This window comes from Gigantopelta aegis, unplaced genomic scaffold (genome assembly GCF_016097555.1).
Source record: "Gigantopelta aegis isolate Gae_Host unplaced genomic scaffold, Gae_host_genome ctg7083_pilon_pilon, whole genome shotgun sequence".
Lineage (NCBI taxonomy): Eukaryota > Metazoa > Mollusca > Gastropoda > Neomphalida > Peltospiridae > Gigantopelta > Gigantopelta aegis.
In genome coordinates this window covers 988-12,661 of record NW_024535539.1, presented here as the reverse complement: position 1 = coordinate 12,661, position 11,674 = coordinate 988, and the positions used below count along the sequence as shown (strand labels likewise).

The 11,674-nt window shown below is 33.5% G+C and overlaps 1 pseudogene; it reads right to left on the bottom strand.

Annotated features, from left to right (window-relative positions):
* Nucleotides 1–2,660: 2,660 nt before the first annotated feature.
* Nucleotides 2,661–9,999, bottom strand: LOC121366775 (annotated as a pseudogene).
* Nucleotides 10,000–11,674: the final 1,675 nt, after the last annotated feature.

The window sequence follows — 11,674 nt, the reverse complement described above, 5'->3', positions numbered from 1 at the left end:
TAAAATCCACACAAAAACAGGGCTTAAACGAAATTGTCTAACGTTCTGAAAGAATTTTAGTATGATTAAACTCGAAACAAAGGCAAGAGTACCATCAATCTCAGTAATTCAGTCAAAAATAAATCAATTCACAGTTATCGGCCACACATTCCACAACACAGGAACAATTTATTGATTGACGAGAGACTCATGAGAACAACTGTACATTACATGTTTATTTACTCATGAAGCATTAGCTACACAATGAGCTGAAAACAGAAAAGAAAGCTCCCTATTACCAAAAAAGAAAATATTTTATTTATTTATCAATAATACTAACATGTGCTTGTCTTCTCCATCTGATACTCATGTCAGACTCTAGTTTCACTTATAAGATAGAGGCCTGCTTGTTCATGCTATGAAAGAAGACAGTTATATCAAAAAACACAAGTGCTTACAAGAATAAGTTTAGTAATTGGACTATGTTAATAAATAGTATATCTTGTTGTTTGATTTACAATTAATAAATTAATAAGTTAGATAACATTACCATATCTTAATTAAACTCTCTATAGGCCACACCCATTTAATTTTTGATTAATTGATGACAATGAAAGGGCCCAGGAAAAACTGTAATGTCACTAGATGTTCTGAAATGATGATAGGTAGGATGAACTGTAAACATTACAACAAATAATATTAAGAGAAGCTGAGTGTTATGAAGGAAAGGCTAAAGAGATTATAATTTTTATTCTATAGAAGAACTTGAACAAACTTCAATACACATTGACTCTATGTAATTTGTTGGGATATCACTTTATTAATGCAAAAAAAAGTAAGGAGTCTAACATGAGCAAAATGGTGTACAAGTCTACTATCAGCCACAATGGATTTCTGTAATTTCAAAAACTTACTGATTTCTAAGTCTAGTTATGGACAATAAACAAAAATTTCCAGTGATACCAGACAATGATTTCTGATTTCAAATTGAGAAGGTATCAAATTTCAGTCTTATGTCAGGGCAATATGTAAATGGGCAATATATTTCATCAGACCTTCCTGTGCTGTTGTATGGGTACTTTGGGTAGTCTATTTGATAATGTGTTAACAAATAGCAGTACATATTTAATAACAAACAAATTATACATTCTTCAAGGCAAGTAGTAAGTATAGGTATAGATTTAATTTCCATATTTCATTCCTTTATTGTATACCATTGACATCCCGTAAAATACAGGTAGTCAAAACACTTTTAGACTCGTTAGAACCACAGTGACAACAGTTATTTCGAAACTATCATATTCTAGGGATCTTAATGAGGCTTACCTCACAAAAGAAATCACAGCTCAAAGACTACACCTCCAACACACCTTATGTTGGATACTTCCGTTTATGCCTTGAAATCCGTATACGTTGATCACATGGCAAGGAATCTCGCTTGGAGAGCTTGTCGAGGGGTTTTAGAAACGTCTAGAGAGAGTTGTCAGTTGTATTATGGACATAATACCCAACAGGATCATCACCAATACATAACAGATTGGTTTTTCTATATCGAATCCATCTACTGTATAAGCTGAAAATACCATTGGGGGGGTGTGGTCACTAGGCCATTAAGCTGGTCCCATTGGCTGGCAGGTACCACTCAAACTATCTTTACTGGACATTGATAAATTTATGCATAGCAAAACTCAAAAAAGAATGTTAAAAAAGAGAAGGAATAAAAAGACACCCTCCTCTACCTTGTTGCCACCCAAAAAAATTGGACATCTTGTACTGGAGTAATATATATAAAGAAGGAGAAAGACCCCTGTAATAAGGTAATAATTATGATAACATAACCCTGCTCATCAGAAATATTTAATTAAAATTGCAATATATTCAAGGGGCATGAAAATGATGCATTAAATATTATGATTTAGTGCATTATGATTTGATTTTTGGGACCAAAAATCAATAGTCACCTGCAAAAGATACTTTTAATAGAAGCTTGAGGAGCAATGAAGACAATATTACCTGAATAAGAAAGTCAATCTGGAAGATGTCTCTAATCCAGATACAATATTATAACAGTATATTATATTGTTGATATTTTTGTTTTCAATTATTATCACAGCAGGCAATGGCAATGCCTATTTTTCTTGTGGAATAAGGTTTGTATACTCTCTGTAATAGGAAGTGCCTTTACTTTTAATATTATGAAAGTGGCAAGTTATACTTGTTAATTTGACAGGTGGTTCCTTACAGACAACATGACTTTTAGAATAGTTATATGGTGTCTATGTTACCTTATACTTAAAATCAACAGAAGTACAAGAACATAACTCCATTTGATTTGTTATTATTTATAGGAAGACTCAGAATATCCAGACTGGCTTTGGAATCTTCTTCCTTCAAAGACCTCTCAAGAAATACCAATTGATAGTAAACAATATTGGAGAAAAAGAAATAAGAAAAAAAGCTCGTGACAACAACAGATTGATGCAAACCTGAACAGCTAAAATTAATGAATTGTATACAGAAATCAAACATGCAATTACTTAATCATTTGATTTTTCTATTAGTTCCTAGGGAATAACTGAAAGATGTATAAAATAAATATAAAATTAAATATTCAGCATAAATATCTAAGTGGTTGTAGTAACTCGACTCAAACATCTTGTATATTATATTATTATAATTACGTATGTGTTCTTTCAATTGAGGCATATTCTTCTGTTCTCTGTGGCACACATGACATCGAAGGGCTGTTTCAATAATGACTCATAGTGCTCAGCATTTAGTTCTACTTTATTTCAGTTTGACCATCTCAATAATCTTTTCAGCATCTATAAAGAAACGGATGTGAAAGAATTCCAGTGCTTCTGTTTTTCAAACAAGGTGAGTTAAAGTCCTGACTAATGACATGCATATCAGACGAGACATGCTTGGAACAGCATGATAACCAGTCTGAAACTGAGTTTTGGATTATGCAACTATGTTCGCTAACTAGATTCTGCCCACATTTTGAGTATGTGTTCAAGAAGATTAACATGTGAACTATTGAGAGAGTGTATACTGGAGATGTTTTCTTTTGGTAGAATAAGATAGTGATATTGAGCTTTGGGATAGCGATCTTTAATAGTTACACATTTTTCATTGGAGTTCACAATCAGTTCTGGATCTTCCATTGATGCAAGTAATCCTTGACTCCAATGGCCACTACCTTTAGGAGGAAGGTGGCTTACGTTTTACTGGTAAAGATTCTTCAAGCCTCTTCATCTGGACATCTTTTAGCCATTCTTGAGTTGATGATCATGGATACTTTTGATTAACTGCTACTGAAAGGGGTGGAGCTAGGAGTTAAAATGGACAAATTGAGTTTGAAAAGATCAGACAAGAAGTGCTTCTAATGAGAGGTCTCTGAAGAGATCTAAATTATTTCGATTCAAAAGAATCACCAGAATATATTAGATTACTTAAGAACAAAAAAGTATGTATCTCTACTGGTAAGCTGTGTTATCTCACTGTAATGGCTATGTAGCTGAGAGGATTCTTTCCTTCTTTATTACAGGGGCAATGAGGCACAGCTAGAAAGGAACAAACGTAAGCACGAACGACTTGCACAAGAATTAGAAATAATTAAGGTAGTTAATCACATGAGCTAACAATAATCAAATTATGGAAACTGTAAGAAATAGTATTAGAAATGTGGCCCTGATATCCTGAGTGATTTTTTTTATTGCTAATTTTTTCAAATTATTATTACAGGATAACTATATCAATGAACATCTCATCATATTAAAAAGCTAGAGATGAAACTATTGTTCAGATTTTGGATTCTATGAGGTTTGTTTTGATCTATAAATTATTGTGATTTATTTAAATACTAAATAATTTTATAGCTACATTGGAATTAGTGTAAGGGCTAAATGGAGATTACTTCATTCCAAAGACGCAACGAAACAAGTTTTAATTGATTCGAATTATTTTAGTACTCAAAATATTTGGAATCCACCAACAAAGCCTCTGTAGCTAAAGCACTTAATTCTAAAGAAATATTTAATGAAAAGGATGATAGCATAACTTATGAAATAGACGATAAGAGAGAACTAGAAGAGTGTTAGTTAGAGTCTAAAAAAACTATCTTCTTCAATTCTGTAAGTAAGAGAGTTGAGACAGAACTAAGGAATCCTCTACAAGATCCAAGTCATTGTTTTCAAGAAACACTCAACATAGACACATTGAACCAGCAGAGCCTACACCAGCTAATAAATTAGATTCTGTATTTGTAGACTTACTGTCTGACACTAACAGGCAGAAAGTAAACCTAATATGACTAAATTAAATCGAAAAAGTGTCAAAGAAGTCGAGTAGGTCAGAGAGAAAAGAAGAAAGTGAGTTTTACTTTTATTAGTATTAATTATCCCTTTGGTTACAGAATTTGGGAACAGATTTAGGTAATAAGGCACGACATCTTAGGATGTCAACGAGAGGGAAAAGACAACTTATAACTAAGCATTCTTTACTAAAGAGTTCAAAGTCTCCATAATATGATTAAACAAGACACTCTCCAAAACAAAGAAACAATTAAGGAAGTTCTTCATCCTTCATGGAAGCTAGTCGCAAAAGAAAGGCCATGGAGAAAATACAACAATCGTTTGGGGGAAACATATTCTTTTTAGTGATTCTGATTAACATTATGAAACTATAACTCACTCATAGCACAAAACAGATCTAATGACGTGCTTATCTTTAATTTAAGTTTGTAATTTTAACTGTTTTATTCGTGTTCATTAGTTATCTTTAAACAGGACAGCACCATAAACTATTGCAGCAATGCCAGCAACTATAGATCCCATATTGGAGAGGCAACAGCATCGAAATACCACAATTGTTCTTATTCCTTTTGTGTTGCAGCCCTATATATGTCATTGACAAATCCGAACCAACTCAATACTGAACACACGATGGAATAAAATAACTAATGGTATTATTTGTAGTAACATAGCTCACGTTTGCTTTCTTCTATGATTAAGTCTGTGTAAATGGCAAAAAAATACAGCAAGTAACAAAAGAGAAATAGATAATAAAAAAAAACGTGGTCCATGCCAAAGAGCAAATTGTTCTATCATTCTTCCAGAAAAATGTTGCATTTTAAATCATCTTTCTGAATCCAACACAAGCACCATACATCCCATAATTTTTTTGAAGGAATGGTATCCATGAAAACACAGAGGAAGGATTAATGGGAACAAAAACATAACCTAGTTCTTTTACCATTTTATTTTATATTCTTTTTTAAATGGAAGGAGAACAAGATGCCTGTGATGACAAGTGTGACAGCATGCTCCACCCATGAAGAGTATTGGAGACGGAAACCTGTAGCCATACATGAAACATTAAGAAACACACTGTTCTCAGCTTCTTCATCTTTGTAGTTGTAAGACTAGTTTGAAGTGAAAGACAAATAGAATGAAAAAGAGCTGAGAGTGTGAGATAAATAATCAGTCGTTGTGTACACATAGTTGATTTCCTGGTATATGTAGAATAGCTGAAAATACAGGCCATTAATAGGAGGGCAATAAAACAGGTCAAACAAGCTAACACTACTCAGTAGTACCTCGAATGATAAATAAGGTTTTGTCGAAAGGTGTCACTAACTCCTTCACAATCTTCATTTATAACCAGACATGTTTGGAAGAAATTATTATTGATAACCAAGTAGATATTCCGCTCAACTTTTAAAGGACTGAATAATTTTTACTATCTGTAATAAAACTCACGTGATCTTTGATGTAAATGCCGTAGTATTCCTTGTTACAATTGCATAAAGTAGTTTGTATAAGTAGTTGGTATGGAAGCTAAAATTCCATGATGTTTTTCATCATGCGCATAGTGAATATACTCATCAGTAGTAATGGAAATGAGATTATTATATATCTAGCTAATTAATAAAGTATTATCATGATGTAATATATATATATTAGTTAGAGTGAATATGGGTGATTATAATAATGATTATTATTATAGATAAAGTTATATGAAATCACAATGAAATCTATTTATATAATTATATAACACAACAGGTTCCAATTAATAACCTTGACAAACACACTCAACAATGTGTGTTCATATGTTGAGTAAAATCTGACTAAATTGTTTTAATATTATTATTTTGTATGTATTTTCATATGTGATTCGATGACATTTATCACCAAAACACTCCTTGGATTTGTATGTCTTTTCTCTAGTGTGTATTGTTGTCATATGAGTTAGTAAGGTGAGGTTTTTGTCTAAATTGTTTTCCCACGTTGTACATTTGTATGGTCTCTCTCCATCTCATGTATTCTATCATATGTAGTAGCAAGACCACCTTTTGACTAAAATTTCTCCCACATTGGGTACAAATATGATTGTTCTTCTCTCTTCTTACTAAATTTCTCTGATAACGGCTTTAGCTTGACACTTTTTTTACCAATTGACTGTTTGTTGTACACAATCACAACAATAATTCTGGTGTTGTCTCTCATTTCTTGATGGAGTTGTGACGAACTCTCTGATGAGTCTTCAGGTTAGCTTCAAGACTAAAGCTACATTTGCACTCTGCACATTGGGATGGTTTATCATAAGTATGGCGGGAACGTAAGTGGTAGGTCATAATACTGGTGTCATAACAGTTACATGACAGTTGAGGAGAGGACAATGGAGTACATCTTGTACTGTAGTACAGTGTGTCTTGAAGAGATGATCAGTGAGCATGGATTGAGTAGCAAATGTCTCTTTACAACTTCTAACAAGACAGCAAACTGTAGACATCGTTACTTGACAAAAACACGTGGTGTCTTTAACTCTTATTATGATAAGAGTTATTAGTAAATTAACATATTTTAATGAGGGTAAGTTATTAATAACTAGCTACTACAATTGAAGAGATATTGAATCTTTTGACAACAGAACAGCGTTATTTTAGCTGATATAATGTAAGAGAAGACAACACTAACTACCATGAGCAGGTATAGACATATATAACTTTATCTACTAGTCCTATCCCTCTTTATATACAAAATAAGATTCTGTTTGAAAAGTATGTTCTTTTCCCCACTCTTTAATACAATCATAAAAGAGCCATGTGTATAGGTATAAACACAGACTAAAACAAAAAAAAAAAAAAAAAACAATGTCTTGTTGAATGTGTACTTGGCTAGAAGTGAGGGGCTGGCTATATAAAGACTACTTAAGTTCTTAGGCTCAAACAGTTCGTCATAAAGAAAGATCTCAGTTAAAATTCCTACTGTATAGAGATCAAAACAATACATCTGACACTGATATAACCTAAACATGATCTCAAAGCTGATTGTAAATGTGAACTTTATGTTGTTAATAGGAATGGACTACATGATCATTGTGTATGGACAGTTGAAGAGACAACACAGGCAATAGATTTAAATAAAAGTGGGCAGATAAATGTGGCAAATACAATTACAAAATCTCTCTAGATCTCTGTCAGAGTCCTCTTTCCACTCTTTCTCAAGGAGTGTGTTTATATGTTAGAATAAACCAGGTAAAGGGAATTGACGATACAGTGTTAATGTTCTGAAGATGCGAACCTGTTAACAGTAGCTAAGTCAACAATTAAGCACGAGGAGACAGGGATAAAATTATGTATATTATTATTATAGGAGTAGTTCATTGTATGAGACTTATGATAAAATGCCTGGATTGTTGTTATACTCTGTGGAAGTGCTAGTATTAGTTTTCCCATTCTCTGTCAATATTGAGATTTATTCACTAGTAAGACTGTCACAATGGAAAACAGACAAGTTATGAGTCATTAATATAAAAAAATAATTTAATATAATGATCATCTGTCTTGAGCTTGTCCAGATTATTTTCCAATGCTGAAGTAAATATTAACGAATGATGACTTATCAGTTTTGTAAAACCAGGAGATGATGAGAGTATATGTTTACCAATATTATTACTTGTACTCAGTGGATTTATGGAAATTTTCCTGTATATATTAATACTAGAGTACCTTGATAATTGTACAATACTCTGTCAATTCATTGTCAAGGAAAAACAGACAAAGTTTACCAATTTGTATAATTATAAAATAATCTTATATGCCAACTATTATTTGCACAATACATTCTTTACATTCCACTAGATCGTGAGTCATTCTCAACATGAACAGAATATAATTAAAATAAAGTCATGACACATTTACTTTGAGCTTATCCACATATTTACAATGCCAATTAACTGAATTATTAGTGAATGATGATTTAACAACATTCATACTCTAGGGGCAGTGTTAGCTAGACTTGATTAACTTCACATGATACTTGTGCTGATCATTTACAGCTAATCTTGTATAACTTCTTTTAGTTGTCTTCATCAAGACAGCAGTATAGGTTGTGTGCTGCTATACCAACAAATAGATCCCATGCGGGGAGAAGAAGAATAGGCATGGAAAGTACCACAGTTGTTTTTGTTCCTTCTGTGCTACAAAAACTATAGAATATTATTGACAAAATCCAGCCAACTGAACACTTGAAAAGTAATGGAAAAAAGAACCAATGGTATTTGTTTGTTGTAATTATAGTTTTGTATTGACTTTGTTGAATATATCTCCTAAGACGGCCAAAAATATGACAATTATGACAAAAGTACTCATTAGTAGTATACATTGGTCCATGCCATATAATGAATTGCTTTATTAATCCTTCTGGAATGCTGCTAGCATTTTAATATATAATTCCTTCTGAATCCAACACCAAGCACCCATAGATTCCATAAATCGTCGTGACAAATGCTGTCCATGAAAACAGACCAGTGGGAATATCAATGGGAACAAAATGTAGATTGTCTCTCTTTGTTTACAATGTATATCAAATGCAATGAGAAAACATGTACTGTGTTGACAACAAGAGTAAATAGTACTCCACCCATTATGAGTACTGGATCAAAAAGACGGCACTACTGTACAAGAATTATTTAGACAAACTGTACTCGATACATCTTTATTTTATAAGATATGGTCTCAAGATTAAATGTAAACAAGAATGAAAAAAATAGCTGAAAGTGTGAGATAGACAATCGAGTCGTTGTGTATACATAATTGATTGCCTTGTATTGTAGAGTAGTTGAAAAAAGGCCATTAATATGAGTGCAATTAAACACATTAAACAAGACGAAAATGCTATGCTAATCGCCTCGAATGGTTAGTGAGACTTTCTTGGTAAGTATCATTAAGCCCTTCACACATCTTCCTTTAAGCCAGACATGTTTGATTGATTAATACCAAGTCCATATTTGGGCAACCTCGAAAGAATTAAAATTTCCCATCCAGTCCCACGTGTCACATGAATGGGGTCGTGGAAGTAAAATGCTATTTGCTAAGGCTAATATATAAAATATAATGCACGAACACATAGACACAATCAAAAATTTATTTATACACTTTATACATAATTGTGTGGATTATAATTTTAGTATTAATGATCATCTGCCTTGTGTAAGAATGTCCAACAGGTTTCCATCGCCAGCTCTTTCCTGCACGTTTATAGGCTTCATGATTGTTTTTCTTCAGGCCATACTTCTTATATTGATTCTACTTCCTTGAGATAACTCAAGGCCATAAGGGAAAATGGAGGTACCAATATCAGTTATGATTAGTGTAGAGTAAGTATATGAAAAATGTGAGTATAAAAAATCGAGTTAGTCTATAGTAAGGTCTTAGTTTACAGACTACAATCCTTAGTTTATAGATGTAACTCACTTTATCTGCATCTGTCTTCGTCATGAACCAGTAGAGCTATCTCTGACTATCTCCATTAAAACCTTTTCTCTTCTAAATTACCAATCACTAACAGAAGGTCAAATACTCTACATAATAACAAACATCAGTCTTCAATTGAAATTTATCTATATAACAAATAACTTAGCACTAAAAACACACCTATCATCGTTACCTTTTGATTGTCCCTTCATAATGTCTTTTAAAACACGAGCTAACTCTTGTTGCTGGGAGGACCCCATTACTTGAAATACTTCTAACACTCTCACATTTCATCTGAAGTCAAAGAACTTCTAATATCTGGTAAAAACTATATGATACAACACGAGGAGGGCTAGGGAGGTGGCTAAATGAAGTAGCATAACTATTTGGTTCAGAACTATATGCTGGTGGTGGTGGATTGCCTAGTGGAGGCTAATACTGCAACACCTGAAGGACGATGGATGAAGGCTTTGGTGATACCTGAGGTGGCGAACGAGGTTTAGGTTTTGAGCAACTGGAGGTGGTCCAGATGCAAATGAGGTCCCTGTTATTGGAGGAAGTGAGGACGTTTGGAAGTAAGTGTGATGGACCAGTCAGTGTTACTTGAGTAGGCTAAAGAATGGAATATATTATTTATAATGAAATCATTTTAAAACCTTAAAAGGTAAACTGAAAACATTATATTATATGAAATAAACCCCCCCCCCCCCCCCCAAAACAATAAGGATGGACAAAATTTAGGATTAACTAGTCTGTTTTATAATATTGTCAAAGAAACTCAAGAAACAAGCTGGCTTAAGATTAGATAACAAAACAATAATAGTAAAAACAACCATAGTCACAACCTACCTCTTGTGGCTGAGGAGATGCTCCATCACGTCACTAACATAAATCCCATACCTCCTGTTGGTCGATATGGACTCACTTCATAAAGATCATCAGATCCATTAGCTGAATAAGCAGGTGGATAAAGGAGAAGGTGAAGAATGTGAAGTTGTAGAAGAGGAGGGGAGGAGGAGCAGGTCGAGGGGACGAGGAGGAGGGGGTCCAGTTGCATCAACAGGTAATGTGCTGGTTGGTATTCGAGGTTTGTAACACACTTTGTAGCTCAGAAATAACATCAATAGCTTGAAGAGCTGTAGTTCAAGGGGTCACTTATATCACCTTCAAAATCTCTTAAACTCATTTTCCTAATGGTTTGTCTAGAGTTGATACATTGGTTACTGAACTAGTTTGAGTCACTTGAGAGGATTCAGGTGTATGAATGGTCACAGGCGTTGAGGATAGATGAAGTCTGATATGGAATGTAAAGGATTGTAACTCCTGGTGGTGGTAAACAGTTAACCTGAAGACTTTGCTGTGGAGAGGACACTTCACCAGCAATGGGCTTGACGTCAGAATAGCAGCCTGATTAATTACTTCTTTTCTCTTTTTGATAAATCCAACTGTGATGGATAAAATACAACCTATTATTACTATAATGAACATTGAATCATAATTTTGTTCAAACACATACATATTGAATGATTGTCATCAAAATTGCAATTAAAAACAAACCACCCTGACAGTCAATGTGCATTTATTTGGAATATGGGTATTAGAAGCATCACAGGAGGGCACTGTAGGAATGGGTGAACAAGTATCCTGTTTCACGTGATCAGTGTGACCTCATAGTGATTTAGTAAGTCCAATGTATATTGTTCCAGATTAGGTTATGCCAATAAGGTACTTAAAGTGACTCAATCTGAAGACCATACATGTGAAGGTTGGTGGTTGTATACACATATTGTTCTGTCAAAGTTAACATTAAATATTGGGTTCAATTTTTGATGATCATAAGACAGAGTTTAAGAAAAACATGATAGCAAGTTAACTTGTTCGGCAAGGTCTGGCTCGGGAGCGTTGATTTTCATCAATATAATTCTCTGTAATCCT